Raw genomic sequence first — 27,925 nt, forward strand, 5'->3', positions numbered from 1 at the left:
GACTCGATCCCAGGACCCCAGGATCGTGCCCTGGGCCAAAGGCAGGTGCCAAACTGCTGAGCCACCCAGGGATCCCTATAAAAGAATTTTAAAAATGAAGGTAGCTTACAGTATGTATGGGACAACATCAAGCAGAATAATATTCATAATATAACAGTCCTAAAAAGATTAGAGAGAGAAAAAGGAGCAGAAAAATTTGAAGAAATAGTGCATGAAAACTTCACTAATCTGTAGAAAGAAACAGACATCCAGATTTAGGAAGCACACAGAGTGCCAAACAGACAAGATGAACCCAAAGAGTTTCACAACAAGACATATAATTAAAATGTTGTAATTGGGCAGCCCAGGTGGCTAGGGGAAGTGCCACCTTCAGCCCAGGGCCTGATCCTGGAGACCTGGGATCGAGTCCCACATCAGGCTCCCTGCATGGAGCCTGCTTCTCCCTCTGCCTGTGTCTCTGTCTCCCTTTCTCTCTCTCGGTGTCTCTTGTGAATAACTAAAATCTTTTTTAAAAATGTTGTAATTGACAGAGCTTTATTATTTTATTTTTAAAAAGATTTATTTACTTATTTTAGAGAAAGAGAAAGAGGGAGAATGAGTGGGAGGAGAGGGAGAAGGAGAAGGAGAGAGAGAATCTCTAGCAGACTCACAGCTGAACATGGAGTCCCACACAGCGCTTGATCCCATGACACATAAGACATGACCTGAGCTGAAATCAAGAGTTGGATGCTTAACTGACTGAGCCACCCACATGCCCTATAAGTTAGAGAATTTTTAAAATAGCAAGAAAAAAACAACTTTTTACATATGAGGGATTCCCCCACAAGACCAGCAGCAGATTTTTCAGCAGAAACATTGCAGGCCAGAAGCAGCTGGCATAATATATTCAAAGAGCTAAAAGGGAAAAATTTCCAACCAAGAATACTCTACCCAGCAAGGTTATTATTCAGAATGGAAGGAAAGATTAGGAGTTTTCCAGGACAGCAAAAGCTAAAGGAGTTTATCACTACTAAACCAGTCTTACAAGAAATGTAACAGGGACTTCTTTAAACTCAAAAGAGAGGGTACTAATTATTGACAAGAAAGCATATGTAAGTGTAAAGGTAGTGGATTAATCACTTATAAAGCTAGTATGAATGTTCAAATACAAAAGTGTTAAAAATTAAGTACAATAATTAAAGGATATAAAACATAAAAAGACACAAAATGCAATAACAAAAACATAAAATATGGGATTGTGGAGAGTAAAAATATAGTTTTAGAAAGCATTCAAATTTAAGTTGTTATCAACTTAAAATAACTATTACAAACATAGACTGTTATATGTGAGTATCATGGTAGCCACAAAGTAAAAGCCTACAGTGGATACATAAAAGATAATGAGAAAGATTGTAAACATAATACAAAACAAAGTCTTCAAATCATAAGATAAGAGAGCAAAAGAAGAAGAAGAGAGCAAAGAGGAACTACAGAATAACCAGCAAACATTTAACAAAATGGAAGTAAGTGCATACCTAGCAATAATATCACTTAAAAAAAAAAATATCACTTTAAATGTAAATGGACTAAATTCTCCAATCAAAAGACATAGAGTGGGGTAATGGATAAAAAACAAGACCCACCTATATGCTGCTAATAGAAATACACTTCAGATATATGAACACACACTGACTGGAAGTGAAGAGATGGAAAAAGATGTTCTGTACAAATGGAAACCAACAATTTGGGTGGCAGATAAGAAGCTAAATGAGCTTGTGGTGTTAAGTGAAGAAGTTGGCGTACAGAATATTAGTAGCCTGACTTGGTGCTAATGACTGAATTTCATAATAAAGAGATAAACTCAGAAAAATAACTGGCTGGTTTGAAAGTAGGAATTGAAAGGAAAAGAAGAACTCCAGAAATTTTAGAACCAACAGTGCTGCAAAACCTTGGAAAATGACAGAAAAGTGGGAAAAAAAAAAAAGATAAAAAATAGAAGGATCCTGGCCAGTAATGGTACCTGAAGCTAACATAGCTGTCCTGCCAATTTATTTCAGTGTTATTTTACATGGAAAAAATAAAACTTTAATCTTTTCAAAGCCACTGGAATTTTTGGTTTCTATTACTAATATCTGAATGTAAATCTAAGCTGACTCAATATAGTCAAATGCCTCAGTGAAGTGTTAGCTCCATGAAACTTTCAAGACTGGTGAACATGATCTGGGTTTGATAAATGTGCCTTCACCTGGGAGGGCCTAGATTTAGGTGCCAGGTTGAGAGGAGGAGTATGCACCTCTATGTCAATGGATGTTGCACAGTGGCTTGTGGATGGGCTAGCAGGGGAAACTAGAATAATAAGCTGCTGGCTTAGCTGATGATGGCCTGAAACATTGGCTATTAGTAGTAATTATTAGGCTTGCCTAAGAATGTCACACAGTAGGGCTTTGGCAGGAGTTTATATTGTCTGCCAATCACTATAAGAGATCTTTTAGTACTAAGGGATTATTCTTCTTACTATTTGCATAGCAATCCTCCTTATAATTATTTGTGGAAAAATATGAGAAAAGAACTCAGTCTTATCATTTTATACCTCTTCCTTCTGGCCTTGCCCCATACTGATGGAGTCATCTTAAGTGCATTCTACAGAATTCTGATGAAAATCATGGAATTCCATGACACGAAGAACTTGGTGACAATTAGCTTCATGTTCTTGACAAAAGAATGCTTGTTCAGCACATAGATGGGGCTAATGATGGGCAAGTTTGGATTCCCTTATCAATACTGAAGTGCAACTTCTCCTTAGTGAACATATCCTGCAGGTACTAGGCTCACAGGACTGTAAAAGTGTTAACATAACCATCCAAATATAAAATAAGCCTTCTTTTTCCAGGGTCTATTAATCATTTGCAAAGAATGACCATGTTTGGTTAGTAAAGAAAACCTCAATAAACTCCAAAAAGAAATTATAAACCAATCTTGTCTATTTAGCAGTTAGATTTAAAAATCTTTGAATTCAATCTTTACAACAAGTAAATATCATGAAAAAAAAGTGAGAAAGTTAACTCATTAGATTAACAAGGCTTAAGTGACTTAAGCAAATACAAAGCATTGATTTGTTTAGATTCAGGTTCAAACAAACCAACTCTAAAAGAGTAGGTTTTTGAGACAGTTGTTCAAATTAATTATGCACTAAGAATTAAAGGACACCTGGAATTATTGTTGATTTTGTTAGGGTGATAATACTGCTTCCTCCTTCCATAACTTAAATGCTGTAATAAAACAAAGTTTGTCAAATGGGAGGCAAAGGATTCAGCTTCTGTAGACAACGCATCATAGTTTGGCCCTGCCACATCCTGCCACATCTCCAGCACCATCCTTAACCATCATAACAATGTATGTTGCAGCCAGGCTGCTGTCCTCAGAGTTCCTCACATATACCCTCATATTCTTTCAAAATTGAGTGCTTTTGTTAAAAGTTGTTCCTAGGAGTTTGCCTGAAACCCTCCAACTCTTCACCTGGCAAAACTGTCCTGTAAGACTCAGCTCAAAAATTGCCTTCCTGCATTCTTTCTTCAGCAGATATGGTACATTAGTCTCTGTGTCACATTTTTATAGCACTTACTCCTTTAGACCGTATTTATTTCTTGGAATATCTGTGTTTCTCCATGTGCCCTGTATATGCTTCTAGTCTTCCCATTTCTTTCAGAAGACAGTTGTCTCCATTTTCTTATTTCCTTTTGCTTTTACTTCACAATCTATTTTAATACTGCTTCCCACTCCCCTCTCCAGGGAACTGATTAACTGTGACCACCAAATTTCCTAATTTATTTGACCTCTGTGTAGTATTTGAAAGTGTTATTCACCAACATTTTCCTGATCATTTGTGGGTTCAATTTTTGTTGATTGTCTTATTTTGACATATCTTAACATAGCTTCCTTCTACAAGCAAATGATGAAATAAAGGCTTGTGTGCAGGGAATTCATTTTAAGAAGAGATTCTAAGGAAAGTGAGGGGGGAAATTGGAAGAACAGAACAGGGAAGGAGAAAAAGCTGATCTAAGTATGCAAGCTTGACTAAGGAAATCATAACTGTGGACCAGAGGATTTTGTCTTGCTAAGCTGTGTAAGGAGCAATGAGGATGCACTTGAGAATGTTCTTCCTGAGGATCAGAAGAGAAAAATTTATCCATCATTTTCCAACCCCCACTAGTCAAGGGTTGCTCCATGGACTATTAACAACCTTGTACTTCAATGTTTACATGAGTGGGATAGGAACTCAGTGGATCCCTGCAGGTGCCTTTTTGCTGATGGCAGCAAATCCCCACATAAAAATTTCCCATTACTTGGTATAGCTGTGACAAGATTCATTCATATTACATTTGAGCTCAGCTGATTGATCAAAAAATGACAATGATAAGAAAGTAGAGGAAGTCCTAACCTCAGCAATAAGACAACAAAAAGAAATAAAAGGCATCCAAATTGCCAAGGAAGAAATCAAACTTTCACTATTTGTGGATAACATGATACTCTATTTAGAAAACCCAAAAGACTCCACCTAAAAAACTGCTAGAACTAATACATGAATTCAGCAAAGTCACAGGATACAAAATCAACATACAGAAATCTGTTGCATTTCTATACACCAATAATGAAGCAGCAGAAAGAGGAATCAAAGAATTGATTCCATTTACAATTGCACTAAAAACTACAAAATACCAAGGAATAAACCTAACCAAAGAGGTAAAATGTCTGTCCTCTTGAAAACTATAAGACACTGGTGAAAGAAACTGAAGATAACACAAAGAAATGGAAAAACATTCCATGCTTATGGGTTGGAGGAAAAAAATATTGTTAAAATGTCTATACTATCCAAAGCAATCTACACATTTAATGCAATCCCTATCGCAATACCACTAACATTTTTCACAGAACCAGAAAAATCCTAAAATTTGTATGGACCTACAAAAGACCCCAAATAACCAAAGCAATCTTGAAAAAGAAAAGCAAAGCTGGAGGTATCACAATTCTGGACTTCAAGTTATATTACAAAGCTGTAGTGATCAAGACAGTATGGTACTGGCACAAAAACAGACACATAGATCAATGGAACAGATTAAAAAACTCAGAAACAAACTCACAACTATATGATCAATTAATCTTTGACAAAGCAGTAAAGAATATCCAATGGAAAAAGAAGAGTCTCTTCAACAAATGATGTTGGGAAAATTGGACAGCGACATGCAAAAGAAAGAAACCACTTTCTTATACCATGTACGAAAATGAATTCAAAATGGATAAAAGGTCTAAATATGAGATAAGAAACCATCAAAATCCTAGAGGAGAACAAAGACAGTAACCTCTTTGACATTGACCATAGCAAATTTTTACTAGATATGTCTCCAGAGGCAAAGGAAACAAAAGCAAAAATAAACTATTAGGACTTAATCAAGATAAAAATCTTCTGCATAGTGAAGGAAACAATAAACAAAACTAAAAGGCAACCTATAGGATGGAAGGAGATATTTGGACATGACATATCTGATAAAGATTTAGTATCCAAAATATGTAAAGAACTTATAAAACTCAACACCCAAAAACTAAATAATTCAGTTAAAAAATGGGCAAAAGACATGGATAGACATTTTCCCAAAGAAGACATACAGATGGCCAACAGACATATGAAAAAATGCTCAACATCAGTCATCACCAGGGAAATGCAAATCAAAACTACAATGAGATAGCACCTCACAGAATGGCTAAAATTAACAACATGGGAAACACTAGGTGCTGGTGAGGATGCAGAGAAAGGGGAGCATTCTTACCCTATTGGTGGGAATGCAAACTGGTGCAGCGACACTGGAAAACAGTATGGAGATTTCTCAGAAAGTTAAAAATAGAGGTACCTTACGAACCAACAATTGTACTACTAGGTCTTTACCCAAAGGGTACAAAAATACTGATTCTAAATGATTTACATGCACCTGATGTTTATAGCAACATTATTAGTAGTAGCCAAATTACAGAAAGAGTCATAAACATATATATACCATTTTAAAAAAGAATGAAATCTTACCATTTGCAATGATGTCATTGAGGTTGAGAGTATTAAGGCTAAGTGAAATAAGTCAGTCAGAGAAAGACAAACACCAAATGATTTCACACATGTGTGGAATTTAAGATACAAAACAGATGAACATAATGAGGGAATAACAAAGAGATAGGCAAACCAGAAAACAGACTCTTAACTATAGAAAGCAAACTGAGAGATACTGGAGGGCAGGTGGGCAGGGGGATGGGTTGGATGGGTGACCGGGATCAAGAAGGGCACTTGTGATGAGCACTGGGTGTTAACATGTAAGTGATGAATCATTAAACCCTATACTTGAAACTAATGTTACACTGTATGTTAACTAACTGGAATCTAAATAAACACTTGAAAAACAAAAACAAAATAATAAATGTCTGCAGCAAAGAAAGAAAGAAAGGAAATTGATGAGTAGAATGTGAAATATGGTGCAAGAGATCTTCAATATTCCTTTTTTTTTTTTTTGTCTTGGATCCTTTTCCCTTCCCTGTCATTCAGATATTAATGTTCCCCAAGGCTAGTCCTCAGTCAAGTCCTACATATTCATTCATTTATTCAGGAAATATTTATTGAGCACCTATTGTTTTCTAGACACTTAAGATTTATTAATAGATGTTAAATAAAGATATCTGCATTTATGGGGTCAACATTATAGTATTACATACTAAGTAAATTAGCATATTAGAAATGTCATAGAAAAATATTAAAAGAAGATTAGACCAGGAGTTTTGAGTACAGGGATAGGCTAGGATAGGCTACATTAAGGAAGTGATAGTTTAGCAAATTCTTAAAGGAGGTTAGTGCATTATCAATATGAAAATCTGGAGGAAGAACATTCCTGATACAGGGAAGAGCTTGTTCAAAGACCCTGAGGCAGTGGCATGACTAGCTACCATGTTTGAAATTTTTTTTAATTTAAATTTGCCAACATATCGTATAACACCCAGTGCTCATCCCATCAAGTGCCCCCTCCAGTGCCTGTCACCTAGCTAATAACTACCATGGTTGAAGGGTGATGAGGAGGCCAGTGCAGTTGGTCATGCTAAGCAATGAAGAAAGTGGTAGAAGACAAGATCAGAAATGTAATAGCAGCTGGATTATATAGAGCATGCAAAGCTATTGTCAGGATTTTGGACTTTACTTAGGATTAATACAGGAGGCATTGCAGGGTTTTCACAAAAGGAGTAACATGACCTGGCTTACAAAGAATCACTCTGGCTACTGTGTTGAAAATAGACTGCCAGGAACCAAATACAGCAACAGGTTAACCAGAGAGGAAACTGTGGTAGGCAGACTTGTGAGAAAGCCCCCAGTAATTCCTGCCTCCTAGAATTTACATTTTTTTCATGGGATCTCCTACCTTGAAATGTGGGCTGGACCTAATGAATAGACTATGGCAAAATAATGGGTGTTGCTTCCAAGATTAGGTTATAAAAGATGATGATTTCTCTCTGGTTCTTAGCATTTACTCTGATGAAGCAAGCTGGCATATTGTGAGCTGCCCTAAAGAAAGGTTCACATGACAGAGAGCTGCATGTGGCCTCTGCTCAGTAGCCACTGAGTTACTGAGGCCCTCAATTCTATAATCCATAGGGAATAATAAATCCTGCCAGCAACCTCAAGAATGAGCTTGGAAGTGGATCCTTCCACATTTGCACCACAGTAGGTAGCCCCAACTGACACCTTGAAGCCTTTGAGAGACTGAAAAGAAGATATTTCAACTAAGCTACACCTGGATTCTCCAACCTACAGACTATGAGATAATCAATGTTGCTGTTTTAGCCACTAAGGTTTGGGGGAAATTTGTTATCCAGCAATAGATAACTAATATAGATGTTGTTGCTGTATTCCAAGTAAGAGGTGATCATGGCTTAGAATAGGGTAGTAGCAGTGGAGGTGGTGAGAAGTGATCAGCAATCAGCTATGGTCTTGAAGGGTGAATCAGGAGAATGTGAGAGAAAGAAAGGGCCAAGAGTGATGTGCAAAGGGCTCAAGTGACATCAGTGACAGAAGGTCATTAGGTAAAAAAAAAAAAAACAAAAAACAAAAAACAAAAAACAAAAAAAAAAAAAAGAAGGTCATTAGGTATACAGGTTCCTCGTTCCCAAGTTGTCTATGAAGGAATGTGCTTGGGCTGGAAGCAGCTGGATTAGCTCTAAGAGGAGGGACCTGTCCTCCCTTTTATGGGGCTAGGGAGAGAACAGTAATGTCAGTAAAGATAAACAGATTGTTTAGACATCAAGCTGGCTCAGAGGAGGTCATAGATGTTTATTAAAAAATTGCTAGAAAGTCCAGCTGCTAACTCCTGACAACTTTAAGGGAGACTGAGTTTGAGTGCACTCTCTCTAAAGTGTAAGAAAGTGGACCATAAAATTCACTTTTAAGATGGAAGAAGTAACAGATTTTTCCAATGGCAATGATCCAGTGGAGGGAGAATGAGAAAAGAGAGAATTGCTGAAACAAACCACAAGTAAGGGATTTGCTAGATGAGTTTGGTTTTAGATAGACATGCACAGCATTTCATCATTCTGACTACATGGTCTTTCCCGGTAAAGCAAGAGCAATAAAATCAAGCTAAATGCCTCCATTAGACTGTGGCATGCCAGAGAACACCCACCTTGTCCAAAAAAGTCACGTTCTAGACACCCCAAGCTCAGCCAATTGTTGACAGCTCAGGAATGTGAACCCAGAGCTGCCAGGTCTTTTGATTTGCAAAAGCGGCCTGTAACCCTGCTTTAATGTGAGAGCTTCCAATTTTTAAATGCTCACGACTAATTCAGAATTTAAAAGAAAAGAAAAAGTACTCCGTGGCCCAGAGCACATTAGCAGGTTGAATTGAATTGTGTTCTTTGCCCTAGATAATCACATGCAGGGTCACTATTCTAATTAACATCTCCTTTTCCACACAGTAGCTGGAGTGAGTTTTTAACATACAAATCTGATTGTCTCACTACCCTGCTAAAAATCTTTAAGTGGCTTTCCATTGCACACTGGACAAAGTTTTGCACACCAGACACAGTTTTAACTCTATAAAACAGTTTTTCCCCATGATTGTGCCTAAGCTAATTTCCACAGCCTCAGCTCTTGCCACTCTGCTCTTGGATTTGATGTCTGCCTCATGCCCCTCACCCATGCCTACTCTTTGCTATGAACCCTTTCTATGTTCTTGCCATACTTTGTATTTCCTCCAATAGCATGAATATCTTCTAGTACATTTACCTTCATGTACATCCCACAGATTCTAATACCTTTGGGGGCAGGGGCATTTTCCATCTTATCCACTGGGTCTGGTTTAGTGACCATTATGTGGCAGGCAGTAAGCAAATAAGTGATAGAATTTGGTACTATCTATGTCACCAATTGTTTCTCCTATGCTCTTTACAGCCATTCTTCAATGATCTCTGGATATCTAGAAGTCTACTGGCCCGCCAAGTTCAACCTGCCCTCTCTTATTTTCCTATTGATGATACCAAAATCCATTCAGTTATATGGACTACAGAATTGAAGTCTCTCTGAGTCCCACATCAGACATGACCAGATTCCATTGGATATTTCTTGGCCATCCTTTAATAGGCTGTTGTTTTCTTTCCCACTACTACCATCTTAGGTAAGACTTTCTTATCTCTCAGCTGTGCCAATTCTATATGCTCAGAAACATCTCCCTGTGTCTATTATTCACTCAACTCTGCCTCAATTCACAATCCTGCTGGCAAACCCAGTCCTATTTTCTTCTGTTTCAAATGCTTCACTGACACTTCATAGGCATTTAGGCCTAGTTCAAATGCTGTAAGAGGTTCCTGACATTCAACTCTTACCCATTCATGACCTATTTTAGCTTGCATCTCCTACACTGCCCCATCTTGCACATTATGCTTTAAAAATACCAAGCCTCTTATAGTATCCTAAACAAAATTTCTATACCATGCCTTAAATGCATTTACCCAGACTTTTATTTCTACCAACATTCTGTTTCATCTCTCCAGAGAGACTATTATTCATCTTCTGAATTCAGCTTAAATGTCCTCTTATCCAGGAATCACTTTTTAATATTTCCCTCTAAGAATTACTCACTTCCTATGAGCTGCCTTGGATGTTTATTTATATTTCTATTGTACTTTACTTATAAATTCGTTTCTCCCTCTAGGCTATGAGCTCTTTAAGAACAGAGCCTGGGGTTTACTCATCTCTGTTGTCCTACAGACAAGCACAGAACCTGATGCACAGTGATTGTTTATAGACACTGTTTCTTTGAATGGCGGCCATTCTTTATCACACACAGCTCAAATATACCATTGATTCAAGGAATGTTAAATACTCCCATTTGTATTTAAAGCACTTACCACAGCGTTTAGGTTTCAACATACAAGAAAATAGAAAGGATCCTATTGCCCTGATCTTGAGGTCAATAAACATTTATCTGTTCATGTCTGCTGCAGAGTAACCAGTAAAATCTAAGCAAAATTGTGAGGAAAAGGAGGTTGCCTTTGGTATCTTGCCCACTTCCCTTCCAGTGTTCATTTTAAAATGTTTTACCTTCTAACTTTCTCCCTTTGCCTCCAACATGCTTATTCTCTTTTCTATTCCCAAGGCACTTCATTTTCTGGTTTCCAATAGAATCAGAAATGTTGATCACAATAATCTTTAGAGTATATTGAGAATTGTTTTTGAATTCCTGGTCTAAATGTAATGAATCCACTGGCGAGAACAAAAGGACAGGGTGTGTGAAATTGAGTCTATTCTAGAAAGTGTATGATATATGTTCCATTAACTGAGACAGGAAAACTGAAAGGCTCCATAAAAATCTGCTTTTTGCTTCTTTTCCTGCTTCTATTCTTCCTAGGACTTGCACCCCACCCCACTTTACACATGCCTTGTAATGCAAATAGCATATGTCTTCCTTGTAACGGACAAAGAGTTAATGACGCTCCAGAATAAATAAGGACTGGGTGAGAGTGACAAAACAAACCTATCATATGTGAATTTCAGACCACCTGCACTAGACATCTCTACACCAAGGCCCTGTGGCTCCAAAGAATAATACCTGGTCCTCATCTTCATTCTAACTGGTTCCTGGAGAACGCCTACACCAGATCACCATCCTCACTAAAAACCCCTAAACCCTGAACAAAGACTAGACCCCTCTTTTCTTTTCTAAGTGTTTCAAATGCTGAGTATCTCTCCTATATATCTTCAATAAACCCTGCTATCACCTCCTGCTGGCTTGCATTTGAATTCTATCCTCTGTGAAGCTAAGGACCATCTTGGCTGGTCCTGCGAGACTCTCGAGACTCTCATCTGGGTCCTCAGACGCAGCCTGCAGCATCTTAAACAGAAATGACTTTGCTTCACACTTCATTTTATGGATGAGAAAGGCAAAGCCCTCAGACGCTGCTCAGGGCTGCACTGCTTAGTGGTTCCAGGACAATCTTCCATGCTGCCATTCACAGATTGTCATAAAGAATTAGGCGTGTAAGAGCAAATAGTTTTTCTACTACATTTCCAGAAGGAACTCTTGACATTGGAATACTATAGAGGATTCAGAAGAATAAATCTCAACTGACAAAATGCTGAACGTAGGTAGGTAAATAATACATGATATTTAATTATAAGCATAATATTGAATCATGAATGCCACATGGCACATAGAAGAAAACAACATCCTATAATTTTTCTGTTCAGAATCTCAGACTAAAAGAGTGAGCACATAAACCTAGTTCTTGTTTTCAAGTGAATGAATTTGTGATAGCACATTATAGGAAATATCTATTGTCACTGGCATAAATCTTCAAGGTTTTCTTCTTTCTTTGAGATGAACTACAAATATGGTGGGCATCCTTTGGAGAAGATAGCAATGGCATCGTCTTACACAGCCGATGCCTCAGATGCTACCAAATGAGGATTAAAAAGGCTGGCAAGATTTTGGGAGTTGTGACTAATCAATAGGCCTAGCTTTGCTAATTGTAGTGAGTGTCAAACTGCAAATTTTGCTGATTGCAGTCCCTGTCTGGGAGCTGCACACACCATCTCATAATTAGCAGTAACAGCATTAATAATCTTCTGACAAACACCTTCCCCCTGCTCTTTGTTTTTCTGTTTAATTTCTATAGTTCTTTTCCCAAGGTTTTCTCTCTGGAGTTGGAGTTAGGAAGGTAAACGATAAACACTGAATACTAATTAGATGCCAGGCACTGTGAAACACATATTATTTCATTTTGCTATTAAACAAGCTATAAGAAAGCCCACACTCCCATCTACAGATATGGAGACTGAGGCAGAGAGAATTTAATAATTTGTTAGAGGTCATAACAACTAGTAAGCACATTGCCACATCTTTGACAATTTTTTCTTTTCTTTTTTTTAAAGATTTATTTATTTATTCTAGAGAAAGATTGAGAACTAAGCAGAAGGAGGGGCAGAGGGATCCCTGGGTGGCGCAGCAGTTTAGCGCCTGCTTTTGGTCCAGGGCGTGATCCTGGAGATCCTGGACCGGGTCCCAAGTCGGGCTTCTGGTGCATGGAGCCTGCTTCTCCCTCTGCCTGTGTCTCTGCCTCTCTCTCTCTGTGTGACTATCATAAATAAATAAAAATTTTTTAAAAATTTAAAAAAATAAAAATAAAAAAAGAAGGAGGGGCAGAAGTAGAGGGAAAATCACAAGCAGGATCCCCACTGAGAGTGGAGCCCAACATGGGATCATGACCTGAACTGAAATCAAGAGTCAGTGCTTAACTGACTGAGCCACCCAAGTGCCATAAGTACTTTTGTTTTTTTTTTTTTTTTTTTTTTTTCTGAATTTGGAGATATAGGTCTGCAGTTGGTAGGAACTTCATTTCCCAAACTTAGGTGTGCAAGAAGCATAACTTCAGGTTTTGTACAGAACACAATTTCCACTATAAATCCTCCATCTAATCAGTTGGCAGATACTCAGTCAATTCTGGATTCCTCCTCTTTGCCCTTTCTTCAAAGTAATAGAAATTTATTTTGGCCAATTCTTTCTCTCTTGCCTATTTCTTGGAATGGTGCCTAAGTTCTGGTGGGCTTGTATAGCAATGTCGGTGCTCCAAGGGAAGCACAGAGCTGAGGCCATCAGATCTCCATGCTGGCATCCACTATGATGACTTCATTTCTGCCCATCTTTGGGTGCTGGTCCAGGCAAGTCCTTCCTGAGTTGGTCTTATTTTTTTAAAAGATTTTAAAAATTTATTTATTCATGAGAGACACACAGAGAGAGGCAGAGATACAGGCAGAGGGAGAAGCAGGCTCCCTGCGGGGAGCTTGATGTAGAACTCGATCCCAGGACCCTGGGATCACACCCTGAGCCAAAGGCAGACGCTCAACCACTGAGCCACCCAGGTATCCTTGAGCTGGTCTTAATAACCAGCCTCAACTCCAATAGCCAAATTCCTTTGGGTCTAGCACTCTCTCATTTAACTCTCAGAACCTTTTTGGAATTTGGAATCATTATCCAAATTCAGGCTACACTGTGATTAAGAAAGTTGGTTTGATCACCTGTAGCTCTCTCTTTATAGTTTCCATGTTCCTCTTGGTTGTTCTCATACTTTAACTGTGCCTATGTTACACTGGGCAGTGGGCAGCTGCTGAGGCTGTCAGTGCCATGTGCCTGGACAGTCACTTCTATCCAAACATCTTGCTATTACTTTGGGCTTGGTTGTAAAAGAGAGCATAGGTTTCTCCTTTTGGAGATTCCGTATTAGAACCTCCAAAATTATCTGAGGCTCCTTACATATATCTGTACTCCAAACTGATGCCAGAAAGAGGCAGGTTCCCGCCTATCCCATATTTCCAAGGTTTGCACTACCTTTCAACCCCTTGTTAACTCTTTCAAACCTCTCCTCCACCTCAGCAGGGTGGTTTTGGTTTGGGGAGGGTAGTGTATCCTGACTCTTATTCTCAGAAAATCCATCCTTTATTCCACTTCTGCTGTGTATTTTACACATATAATTTTTTTCTCTGGAAAATCTAGACTTTTGAAAGAAAAAAATGTAATATTCGTCTTTATTTTATGTGCTAACATTTCCACCCTTCCTTGAGGCAATGACCATAGAGCTCTCTAAACATATGTATGAAGAAAAGAAGGATCACAAAAGTAATAAGAAATCCATGAGATGGGAAGAATATTGGTTAATTTTTCAAAAACATTATTCCACCACATTCTAACACAGAGGGTCAAGTTTGGGTGGTGGTTGGAAATGGGAGAGAATGCAGGCATTATAGCACAAATGAAATGAAGGTAGATTCTAGAAAATGATCAACAATATAATTTTAACCAAGAGAGGCATCTGTTTGGGGTCAGGCTCATTGCCCCATACTTTTAAAAAAATTCCCTTTGATCCTCTTCACCAATCTACTGGACAGGTTTCATTATGTCCATTTTGCAGATGATGAAAATTGAAGTTTTTTTTTAAAGATTTTATTTATCCATGAGAGACACACACACACAGAGAGAGGCAGAGACACAGGCAGAGGGAGAAGCAGGCCTTATGTAGGGAGCCCTACTCAGGACTCGATCCCAGGTCTCCAGGGTCAGGCCCTGGGCTGAAGGTGGTGCTAAACCTCTGAGCTACCCAGGCTGCCCAAAATTGAAGTTTAGAGAGATAAAATGGCTTGTACAAACTCACCCCACATGATACATTCCGAACTTAGAAAGGACTAGAAGCAGATACCTGTCATGTAAAAATTTTTCCAAGAAATAAGAATAAAAGGAAATTATCCCTTTCCTCTGAAGATGCCAGAATTCCAAAACTGGATGAGGATTATAAAAGAAAGAAAATTATCAGCTCACTTCACTTATGAAAATAGATCCAAATATTTTAAATAAAATATTAACTGAAGCTAACTAAAGTATTAAAAATGCGTCATGATCAATTAGGGCTTATTCAAGGAGTAGAAAGAAAGTTAAGCATTAGAATATCTAATTTTCTTAATCACCTCTGGGGTTGGGACCACAGTGAGAAGTGTGAGTCGAGGGGACTATTTAAGTGGACATACACTCTCAGGCTAAAAGCCTCCTTACATTTTGTGCCTTATGCTCCTAGCTTGCCTTCTTTAGTCCTGGCTCCATTGTCCACATTAGGAATTGAAAAAAAAAAAATTCACATCCGCTATTTAAACAGCATTAAACCTCAACCAATTTATATGATAGACTTTCAGAAAACGATGAAAAAGGAACTGTTATTCATAAAAGCTACACATCCAAAACTTAGACAAACATAAAATATAGGAGAGGAATTTTAGATGTATTTTCTTCTAAAATCCAGAAAAAGATGAAGAACCCTTGTATTCTACATGGTTGGAAAGAGCCTGTCCAATTAAAGTACTAAATGTTGCAAGCACAGGAAGAGGAAAGACAAAACTATTATTTGCAGATGACTTAATCATCTACATAGAACCCTGCAAAATCAAGAATTTATTAGAATTAATAAGAGAGTTAGCAAGGTTGCAGAAAATAAACAGAAACTGATAGTGTTCTTTTCACAGTAATAATCCACAAGAAATAATCAACAACAACAAAAAAAGATACCATTCTCAATGTGCTATAATATTTAGGAACTAACTTTACAAAGACAATAAAAAACATAGAAAGGAAATTTGTAAGCTCCATTGTAGGACATTGATGAGGAATTTGAATAAATGGAGAGCTATCTATTGTTTATATTTACAAAGACCTAACACTATAAAGATGTCAATTCTCCCAAAATTGGTTTTATAAATTCAATAAAATTTCAGCAAGATATTTTTAGAGAAAATGACAAGCTTATTTTAAAATTCATTTGGAAGAATTGAGGTGTGGGCAATTTGAAAAATATGAACAAGGAATAAGGGCTTGAGTGATCAAAGTGTTTGAGATAGTGTGGTGGAAAGGATTTTATAAATAAACACCACTCCCTCTTTCACAAGTCATAAGGCAAAGATTAATGAACTTGACCAATCAAAATTACTACTACAGCAAGTTTATGTTTAGTGCAGGACACAATAAACAAAGTTGACAGACAGATGTCATACTGGAAGATGATATTTGAAAAAAAATGGCAATTGTTAGTCCAAACATTTCAAGAATATTCTGATCAACAGAAGGAAAGGAAAGATAAAAAAGGCTAGGAGAAACATGTGCAAAGGCTCAGGATCAGCAATTGCCCAAAGGGTCAATAAGGATACAATATTGGAAGAGGGCACTGCATTTGGAGCAAAAGCCAAGGATAGAAGGACATAGAGGCATGAATTTAATTTGTCTTGAAACTCTGACATGTAGTTGGCATGTAGATGTTTAATGATTAATGTTTGCAGCTGTTTCCCATGGCATGTGTTGCTGAGACAAGATCTGAAAGCAACCACTACCACAAGGGAGGGTCTAATTTGGAATTCATAGATTGGACAGTGAAGCTCTCAGCACCTCCTCCCACCACAAGGGGTCTATTTATACTTTATTTACAATTGTGTTTCCCATTTGGATAAGGGATTCCATTAAGAGTGAGGACTACCATTTACCATTATAATTCCCCTAGGAATCCAGCATAACATTTGGTACATTGTGTGTATGGCAGCCATTTGTAAAACAACAAAGTTCAGTATTGGCAAAGGTGAAGAAAAGAGCCCTCTAGAATGGACTTTGATTCTGTAATTATTACATATCACTAATTAGCAAAAGAAATATTTTTACAATTTGTCTTTAAGTGGGAACACTCCCTATTCCACTATATTTTTAAATTGACATATACCAGATTAAAAACTATATGAAATAGGCATGTAACATGTTCTCGGAAGTTATCTAGCAGTACCATCTGCCTGTATTTATTTAGTTTCCAAAGTTGTATGAATACGTTAATGCCATCATGGGTATTTGAAATAAAAATCTAAGTAAGACATACATGTATTTGAGATAGTTTTATATTCTTTATTTCATCAAGTGTATTTATAGTTTGTAAACCTCCTAAAGATAGAGAGGATATCACGTTTGTGTATATGTAAATATATGTAAACAAAGCTAATATATATTATTAAATTATAGTAGTGTATAAATAATATATTACCAAATATTAAAATATATACTTTTCAATTTTTCCTTTCAGCTCCCAATATAGTAATGAACTTTGAATTGGTGAATACATTGAATGATTTCCTTCAGGGGAAATACTAAGAAAGTATGAGCTCCTTTGAGGGTCTATTTTTATTTTGTAGGATTAAATGATTAATGATATCCTCTGCCCATGGGACTAAAGAATGTCTATAGTAAAAGGTGAAGCTATGTTCATAATAAATATCTTTATGCTTGAGTCTAAGCCAACTCATGTAGTAAACAATGTGAGGGAAACATAATTAACATTCTTGGTTTACTGTCAAGGCCTGAGTCATGGGAAGGAAGGCGAGTGTATAGGGCAAGGTCTTTATGAAAGCATTTATGAAAAGTTGAAAAGACTAACAAGTAAAACTAAAGAAAGGAAAAATCAGTATTTCATTGGGTTTGAAAATAAATTTGCATTCCATACAGTCCCACATGGCTGGCTGAATATTAAACATGCAAAGAACGATACTAACATATATCCCACTTTCCCATACATGTTAGGCAAATAACAAATGCAAAATTAGAGCTAAAGCCATAACAATGTGCAAAGTAAACAAGCATCCCATTTTAAAAGAACTTGGTGATTTTTAGAAATGATGAAAGCTAGTCCTAACACTGCAATCTGAAGAGATGGGAAACACCCTCACCCCCACCCCCACCCCACCACCAGGAGCAGTTTACTCCTTTCCATGTTAAAGAAAACAAAAACTGAAAATAGCATTTTAAATAAATAGACCACCTTTTCTCTTCACATTTATCAACCCTGTTTCATTGTATTTGCAAACGTGTTCACTTTTATTCAAAGACAGGATGTATTTCTTGTCAGTTTCGGACATTAAGAACGAAGCAAGATACATTTCTTAGCAATTTTATATTTTCTGTTCTCCAGATAAATTTTTTCCTTATCCTTTATTTGAAGAAGAGGCACTGTTTTCAGGTAAACTGGGTATAAACTCAGATAGTCTAATTGACATTGATTTAAAACTTCAGTCTGGAAAACGACACTGAGAGTTTGGAAAGATTTCCACAGTCCAAACCCAAAAAAGGGCATTCTGACTCCCCACAAATCCATTCCACTAGAGGACATTTGTCACATGTTATTCAGATATAATTTTAAACCACGTCTCTTTGTATTCACTGAATTATCAAAGCTAAGATGATTGGCTTATTTGCTGTGTCTTTATAATGAATATTTCTGCCAGAATAATCATGAAGAATCCATTACTGAGGAATATTTTTCTATTAGTAGTACAATATTTCAAACCAAGTTTTAAAAGTTTCTTAGCAAATAATGCAAATATATTTTCTGCCTTTATACTCACTGCAAGTAAAAAAGCAATTTGCTCAAATATCAGTGTTAAGAAATAAGACTTTTCTTATTGGGGAAAAGGATAGTAATTTGCATAATTGGACTTAAATTTTACCTTGGTGTGGCCCCTTATTAGCTATGTGAACTTAACAATCATACTTCACTTCTATATGCCTCAGTTTCCTTCTCTGTACCACGCCCACCTCCCAGGGCATTTGTGAAGAATGAATAAACTCACTTGTGGAAGGCTCAAATTGGCAATTTGTAAGCTGAATCCTGCCCATAGATATGGTTTGCTTGTCTTATACAAAGTTTAAGCATTTTTAAATTTGTTTATATCATTTAAAAAATTAGACAAGTCAGATTTTTGACAATTAGTTTTTAAATCTAAACACTGCAAAACCTAGAACTGGCTAGAATTGGGTATACGCTTAGATACATTCCTGTCAAGGCCTCTTGTCTTCATCCATATTGCCCAGTAGATGTTTCCCATTATAAAATATATATATTTAATTGACTGCCCTGATGGCATCCTATTAAAGAAAATTTTTTAGACAAGGTGATCTCAAGCACAGCAGGGAAATAGTGAATATTCCAAAACAGGAGAAGAGAGAGACATGTATCCACATGATAGAATGTTTATATAAGTCACTGGACAGTTATACACAGATACTGGTTTATTTCACAGAGCTTTAAAGCCACCTTCTCTTTTACAACTGATGTGGACTGCTTTTTAGGACATGTGTGACTTGAGTCATTCACAGATATGAATGAACCATTCATCAGAAAAAAAATAAGTAATCTATGTCAGATATAATAAGTAAATTGATCTGTGGCTATTACTAATGTAATAGCAAACAATAAGGATTTATCCCTGATACAGCCAGTAAGGCTGTAGGCTCCAAACAGTGTTTTGTTTTGTTTTTAAAGACTTTATTTACTTATTCATGAGACACACACACACACACACACACACACAGAGAGAGAGAGAGAGAGAGAGAGAGGCAGAGACATAGGCAGAGGGAGAAGCAGACTCCATGCAAGGAGCCCGATGCGGAACTCTATCCCAGGACTCGATCCTGGGACTCCAGGATCATGCCCTGGGCTGAAGGCAGGCACTAAACTGCTGAACCACCCAGGGATCCCCTCCAAACGGTGTTAAGTAAAGCTCAGCGGATAAAAGCACAGGGCCCTGATTCTTCTCAACCAGCTATGAAAAAATTTTCCACATTGTGAATTAAATATGTGAATTCAGTTTAATCCTTATTCCAGATACAAATGTATTTTTTCAACATCTATCACCCCAGAGATCAATCTATATTTCTATTTTTTCATATTTTCATTAAAGTATAAAATTATACATAAGAGTGACTGTACAGCTTGCTGGATTTTCACAAAGTGAACACATCTGTGATCAAAACCCAGAATAGTTGTCCTCCAGAAGCTCTGCTACCTGTTTCCCACCAGATACTACCTGCCTACCCCCTGCAAGGGCAACAGCTATCATGACTTTAAATTCTTTTCATTGCTTTTGCTTGCTTTTGAACTTCATTTAAATGGAATCTTAAGATCTTTTTAATGTCTACTTCTCCTCACGTATCATCATATTGATAAGATTCAACCATATTTTCAGGTATACCTGTAAGTTTTCTAGTCACATTGCTGAAAAGTATTTCATAGTATAAAAATGCCACAATTTATGCATTCTACTGTTAATGGACATTTGGGTACTTTCTAGTAGAATATTAATAGTGTCCATTATCAATAGTGTTTCTAAGAATATTATTGTATATTGTTTTTGGTACACACATAATGCACATCGACTCAGGTTCCCCAGTGATTTCTAACATCCATTCTCAGAGATTTCCCATATGCTTACTGTAATGAAGTACTCTGGATCCAATCACAGGGGCTGTCTTCATTATCCCTTTTGAGGTAGAAGCTTCTTTGGGTTTCAAGTGTTCTTAAATTGTACTCCTAACCATGGACCCTCTGTCTTTCTGGGGCACTTTTGTTGTCTTCATCTCCGACATCTGACTACTCTCTCCTGCTGTTTGCTAGTTCTGAGGTACTGATGACATTTCTTGGGTCCAGATCACTCCTGCTTTTGCCTTGTCCCTCCTTTGTCTCTCCTGCCCTTATTCATCATCTTTGGCTAAAACACTTTTCTTCAGCCAATAATCTCAATATAGTTCTTTAGACTTTAGCATGTTAAGAAACCTTGCCCAGTAAAATAACTAGGGAGATGGTAGAGTAGAGAATCTAAGAGCACAGGCTTGAAGCCAGACTTTCTGGGTGAAAATTCTGGTTGCCATTTACCAGTTGTGTAATAGTGAGTTTTCTCTGTGCCTCAGTTTTCATAATGGTACAGTTTGGGAACTTATGTCCAACAATACTTGCAATAAACTTCTCTTTGTTCAAAACTACTTTTATTCTTTTGGGCCCTATCGGGTTGTTCTATGTCAATAACTCTTCCTGTATTTTACTTACCTCGTGCTATGTTTACCTCATTTCTCTTTACATGCATATCTCAATTGGCATTATCTTGCATTATGATGATTCCTTCAAAAGCTCATTAACCAGAACATCATCTGTCTTATGGGTATTAATACACCAGACCATGTAGGTCTCAATTTAAGATACATTGGCTGCATTCCTTTTCTGTCACGCTGTAACAAATTGCCACAAATGCAATCCCTTAAAACTACATAGATGTATTATCTCACCATTCTGGAGATAAGAAGTTGAAAGCAGTCTCATGGGCCTAAATATCAAGGTGTTAGCATTCCTTCTGGAATCTCTTAGAAATCTGTTTCTTTGTCTTCTTCAGCTTCTTAGTCTTCATGCCTTCTTCAGGCATCCTGAATTCCTCAGCTTGTGGCTCATTTCTCCATCTTCAAAGCTAATCACCCCAGCATCTACTTTTGTCATTAGATGTTCTCTTTCTGATCTTAATCTTCTTGACTCTCTCCTAAAAGGACCCCTGTGATTAGACAGGCCCCTCTGGATGATCCAGGGCAATTTCCTATCTTAAAATACCTCATTTATTCGCAACAGCAAATGTCTTGTTGCCGCACAGTCTAACATACAGGTTTTGGGTTCTAGGATGTGGAGATTGTTGAGAGGCCATTCATTATTCAGTCTAGCACAATGGTCAAACCATTTGTTGTAATTACTTTAGCCTTTAACAAAGACTAAGGAAGTCTTTGTTACTTTCTTTCCCTCAGGGCAGTCATACATTCACAGAAAATTATTTCCTTTCTAAATAAATGAGAAAACAAAAAACAAGGTATTATTCTAGTGACTAGTGTGCTTGCTAAATATTAAAAGTTAACTATTGTTACACCCTGGCAGGTAAATAATTAGGAGAATGTAGGTTATGCTCTAGGTCTGGCTGTGCCTCCATTGAATACCAGCTAATCCCCAGATGATAAAGACATCAATGAGCATGTAATTACATATGTAATAAATTCAGCATGTAGAAATTCATCTGCATAAGGATTACATCACAGTGGCTCTAATAGCCTTTATTCACTTAGCTCAAACAAATCCTCGGGGCTAAATGAGATGGGCCTGCGTCTTTTTGCTTTAACCTAATTACTATATATAGTCCTATCTCTTAGGAACATTTTTTAGGAAATGTGACTGCCGTAGGAGACCCAGGATGAGATAATCTCCATACATTTTCCATTTGTGGCATCTATTCCTTTTTATATTTTACAGCATCTTTTGGCTGAGGCACCAAAAAAGAAAAATATTATTAACTTCTTCCTAAATTTATCTCTGCTTTATCTAAGATCAAACTTCCGCTTTATTCCCACCATTCAGTAAAGATTCCTTAGTGCACTGATCTGACCCAGACACTAGATGTATATCTGGTGGCCTCCAGAGAATTTACTATCATAAGTAAAGTGTCTAACTAATTAAGTTATTAAAATATGGACTGTGGACACAGAATAGACTCTTGTCATTTTTTAATCCTTGGGGTTTATGTTGCCCAAATGGAAAACCTTTCTCTGAATTTACGGAGGTACATTTTTCTTTATTTCAGATTCTTAAATAGGGAAGCCAATTGGGTGGAGTATGATGCTACATTGTGGGTAATAACCTGGTTCTGAGTATGGGATTTGGACATGCAGTTGGGATGTATGAGAACAGCAGGAAATGGCATGTATTGGGAAAGATGTGGGCCTCGTTCCTGAAAGGAACTGTCATTCTGACCCATGACTTAGAAACAAGCCCAAGGTTGGCATAGCAACACTTTGTTTAAGTCAAAAATGACTTTTTAAACTAACTCATGAAAGGAAGCAACAAAATACCTCTTTCTGCCATTGGCCAACCCTTTTGCTTATCTACATGGGGAGAACGAATAGAGGGACTTCAGCAATTACTAAGATAATTCAGCTGCAAAACTTGGTAATCAAACATGCTTTTTAAAATAATCAAACTTATAGATAACAGAGAATAGATTGGTGGTTGCCAGAAATGGGGTATGGGGTGAGTGAAGCGCACCATAAGGTATACACTTCCAGTTGTAAAACAAATACGGGATGTAATATACAGTGTGGTGACTTTGGTTGGTAAAACTGCCATGTCTATTTGAAAGTTGCTAAGAGAGTAGATCTTAAAAATTATCAACATAAGGAAAAATGTTTGTAACTATCTAGAGTCATGGATTTTTTTTTTATAGAGTCATGGATATTAATCAGACTTACTGTGATTATTTCAGTGTATATGCAAATACTGAATTATTTAATACAACTTAAATTAATATAATATTATAAGCTAATTATATCTCAACCAAAAATAATAACAAATGAGTTTAAGATTTTTTTCTGACTTTTCTATCCAAAATAATTCCCCTCAAGGTCTGGGCAGCACCTTAATAAGGATAATATGGATACTTGTTAAAAATGCAGATTCCTGACTCATGATACACCTATCCATTTGGAGGCAGGCTTAGGAATCCTAGTGCAAATTGAAGTTTGAGATTTGTTGATTTAAGGGAAGGTGTAAAATTATAAAGGCAGACAACCAAGTTTGATTTTTTTTTAATGACAATTTCCTCATTTCTGGTTTCGGTGAAATATTTGTGAAACCCCTACAACAAAGAGAATTGTTAAATAATGCTATTGTTTCCACTTCAGATAAAATCTTAAATGGCCATAATTTATGTCAGCACCAAAAATTGTTTTCCCAGTTTGAAATGACCTCACTAACTATGGACAAACACATCAAATCAATCTGCTTGTGTCTACTGAGCATGCACCCTCTAGGAAGCGATACTAACGTGTTACCACTGTGAGAATTATAAAAAGAAAAAAAAAAGATTATTTTAAAAGCCCTTTTTTATAATTCATTATTGCTTATACAGTGCTACCAATAATGCTAATAATGACATTAATAATGATATCTATTTGCCTATAGGATAATCGTTTTTTATTTTTATCTTGTTTAGTTCTTACAAACCCAGGAGGTAGATACATTCAACATCAACACTTAATGAAGAAATTAAATCTAAAGGATTGTAACTAAGCCTGTAAATGTCACATAATTGGTAATTCATGGAGCTGTTATTTAAATCCAAGTATGTCTGTGTCTATATTCCACAATCTGTATCAAGGCATTATATTGTTTCTGGATAAATTTCCACTTTGGGGGTCCACGTGAGACTCTTAAGTCTCTACCTTTGCTTGAGGCAGTCTTAGGAACAGAAGTCCCTGGGGTCAAATAATGAGTACTCTAAACAGCCTGAGGCCATGAGCTTTGGAACCTAGAACTACAGATTTGATAGTCATTAAACCAAATCTGTACCTATGATTACATTGTAATCAGTCACGTTGAGAACTTGAGGTAAGGGAAAAAAAAAAATGGAGCAAAAAATAAGATCAGAAGTCAGGAGGATAAAAACTAAAATTAGAGAGGGGGTGAGAGGGAGAATGTGGTGGGAGTTCAGAGCTCAGATAAAAGACTGTGGTCTCTGAGCAACTATGGAAGACAGTGTAGAGGAGTAACACTGGGCTAGACCATGTGGCCCTCCAAACTGGGCTTTTATCTAGGCCATTACTGATTCTCAGTCTACTTGCTTGGGTGGGGAGACGAAGGAGAAGTATTTTGAAAACTGATTATTTTTTTAGAGTCAAGTTGTATCTTTCCTTCTTATTTAAAACCTTCCTTCTTTTATGATGATCCACAAAGCACTGATGTCTGCAGTTTGGAGGACTGTCTCTGTATAACTGGCATTATGAACAAGCCAGTTTGGAGCATTTTATTAAATATGGCAAAAAGGTAGAGAATCCATTTTTCTGGAAAACAAAGCCCAGTTCAATCAGGCAGTGCTTGAATAGTGAAGGCAATTAGCAAACTTGCCATTGTTCACATTACTAACAAATGTGTTTGTTATTCAGAAGACTATCCGGAGCTGAAAATTAAAACAGCTTTGTGGCTTTTTTGAGGCAAATACTAAACTGTTAGAAGTGAGAGCTAACTGTTTATGGCATGGGGTCTGCTTCAGGAGTTTGGTTAAAGAAACTGGTAAGTGATGAGCATGATCTAAGGTTGACCTTAAAAACAAACAAACAAACAAACAAACAAACAAACAAACAAACAAAACATCACCTGAAATGAAGAGGGATAAAATGAACTTTTCTTGGGTTGTATAAATAGGGTAAGACAGATAAAAAGGATGTAATATTATAATAGCACATATCCACATGCAGGAAAATAAAGATGTATGGAGCAAATACCCACAGCTGGTTCTAAACTACTTGCCACTTTTGTATAAAGCTTTATGAATTTGTGTCTACCATCTTAAAGCTGTATAGAAACAGGTAGAAAACCCAATAACAGATCAAAAAACAAAAACAGCAATGCTGAGCCTAAAAAGAGGACTTGATCTACTTTGCTTTCTCCCTACTCTTTGCTTCACCCCAACTGTTTCGCATCTAAGTCATTTTTAATCTAGATTTGTTTGTTTCCAAGAAGGCTTCTGCACAATTTAAGCATCAATAGATTCTTTCCTTATTTGTTATTCATACAAATATGAATTTGTGTTTGAGTTATACATCTGATACAATATGTACATTATTATATATAAGTATCAGTTGGGTTTATCTCCCAGTAGACAACGTTAGGGCCAATGGCCCCTGGGGCTCTGCCAGGAAGTTTGGGTCTGTCTGTCCACTCTTGCACTTTGTAATACTCAGCACAGAACATGGAACAGAGGAGTTGCTCCAGAAATATCTGATGAATTAAACCAGATTATCTCCCTCTTTTATCATCCGAAGAAAGTGAGACAAGAAGTCAGGTGCTTTATTTGAAGACAGTAGGAAAGACAGAACAAGTAAAGGAACGTCCATACACACGTTTAGAAGAGAGAGGAAAGGAAAATAACAAAAAAGCAAAGCTGCTGGTGTGATTAAAGCATTCTCTTTCTCTCTCTTTTTTCTTTAAGGAGGCTACATACCCAGCATGGAGCCTAATACATGGCTCGACTCACGACCCTGAGATCAAGAGTTGGCTTCCTAACTGACTGAGCCACCCAGGCGCCCCCACAATTAGCTTTCTTAAACCTTTATTTCCCATGATATGAAACCAGTCAGCAAGCTCAATGGTATCTGCTGCCTCCAATTGCCACTGCCACACACGTTACCCTGGTTCTAGGGAACAGTCTCCAGGGAGACTCTCTCCTCGCTGAGCCAGCCATTCTTCTACAAGAAGGGACAGAGAGAGAAACTTTCCATGGCTTGTTAAGCTACTGATGTCTGGGACATGCATCCCCCTGCCATCCAGAGATGGTGTTTTCCCTTCCTGGAGCCCTAGGGCTTAAAAATGTGCTCTACATTTCAGGCAGGTCAGCTTGAAATTGTGTTTAAATATAACCACACTCATGTCTAAATATAACATTCATCTAAAGCTGGACAATATTGGAATGAGTGAAAATAAGTAGAAACATGAAAGTCAAGAGCAAATAATGTCTTGGGGACATCAGATTATAGAACTGGTAGCTGGGCCAAGTCTTCCCTATTTGGCTGTGGGTCACTTGATCTCGAAATTGGCATTTGCATTTACAGTTTTAAGCCAATTTCAGCTTTCTTTTCTCATTTTAGAATTTACCTCCAATGAATCGAATTACTAGAAAACTTGGTCTCTCAGAAAAAAAACTAACAACTTTGTGGCAGTTTTTAAAACTGAGAGTCAAGACCCGTGATCTCTCTCTACTCTGGCAGGTTTCAGCTGCCTCCACCAATGGAGCAGAGTTTCTCAAACTCAGTAATGTTGCCACTTTGGGTCACAGATTCTTTGCTGTTGGGGGCCGTCCTATGCATTGTAGACTATTCAGCAGCACTGGGGCTTGAAGCTCTAGTCCGTCCTCCACCATTCCCCAGTTGTACAAACCAAAAGCATGTTCAGATGTTGGAAAACTTTCTGTGGGGAGCAAAACTGCCTCTGATTGAGATCCCCTGTAATAGAGTATGGTGGAAATGAAGTTACAGGACTTCAAAGGTCACTCAGCATTCTAATTTTCTTGGGATTCTTGTTCTGGGAGAAACCAATTGCTATGGAAATCTAACTACCATGAAACTTCCATGCTGGAGAGGTGGTATTCTGGGTGACCATCCCAGATGAGCCCAGACCATAGCCTCCCCTGAGTCTCAGCCAAATTCTCAACCCACAAAACCTATGAAATAATAAAATTGCTGTGTTACCCCAAGTTAGTGGGGAGGTGTATTAATACAGTAATGGCACTTGAAACAGAATTACTGGGAAATGAGAAGAATATATAGCCAACTCAAGAGACAGGTTTTACTTGCGTTACACGTGTAGCTTATCAAATGAGGAACAGATATACAAGTACCCACAGGCATGAAATCTGCACACTCAGTTATCTGGGTGTGTGCTTATGGTATGCTGAGAAAATAAGAATTGGCATCCGAAACTTGTTCTAATCCTTTTTTTTTTCTCCCTCAAGAGAAAATATTTTAAAGATGTAAGAGTTAAAGAAAACATCTGGTTTATGGGAAAATTATAAGAACATGCTCTTCCCTCCCCCACTTCCTACTACTCCCCCAGTGGAGCATTAGCAGATTCTCAGACCTTAGCAACAAAATCAATAACAACAGGCTAACATAATTACGCTGTAGAGGGCAGATTGTGTCGGCTCTTACTTTATTAAGAAAGAACAACATGTGTGAAAGAACAGCATCCTGCAAGGACGGAAGACTCGAGAGAATGCAGGAAAGAGGGCAAGGCAGTTCACAAATATGCTGAATTGAAGGAATTAGGATCACACCCTGAAATAGCAGGAAAACGAATGTTTGCTTTCTCTGGCTTATTATTTGCTTAGTGATACTTCAGCATTTCTAAAAGATAAATGCCTTGGCTGTTGTTCTATCAGTCGCTCTGCTTTATTTAATTTTACAAAGAGGAATGCTCGGATGTTAAAATATTTGCTCTCTTTTCACTTACGATTTGT

This window comes from Vulpes vulpes, chromosome 11, assembly GCF_048418805.1.
Source record: "Vulpes vulpes isolate BD-2025 chromosome 11, VulVul3, whole genome shotgun sequence".
NCBI lineage: Eukaryota > Metazoa > Chordata > Mammalia > Carnivora > Canidae > Vulpes > Vulpes vulpes.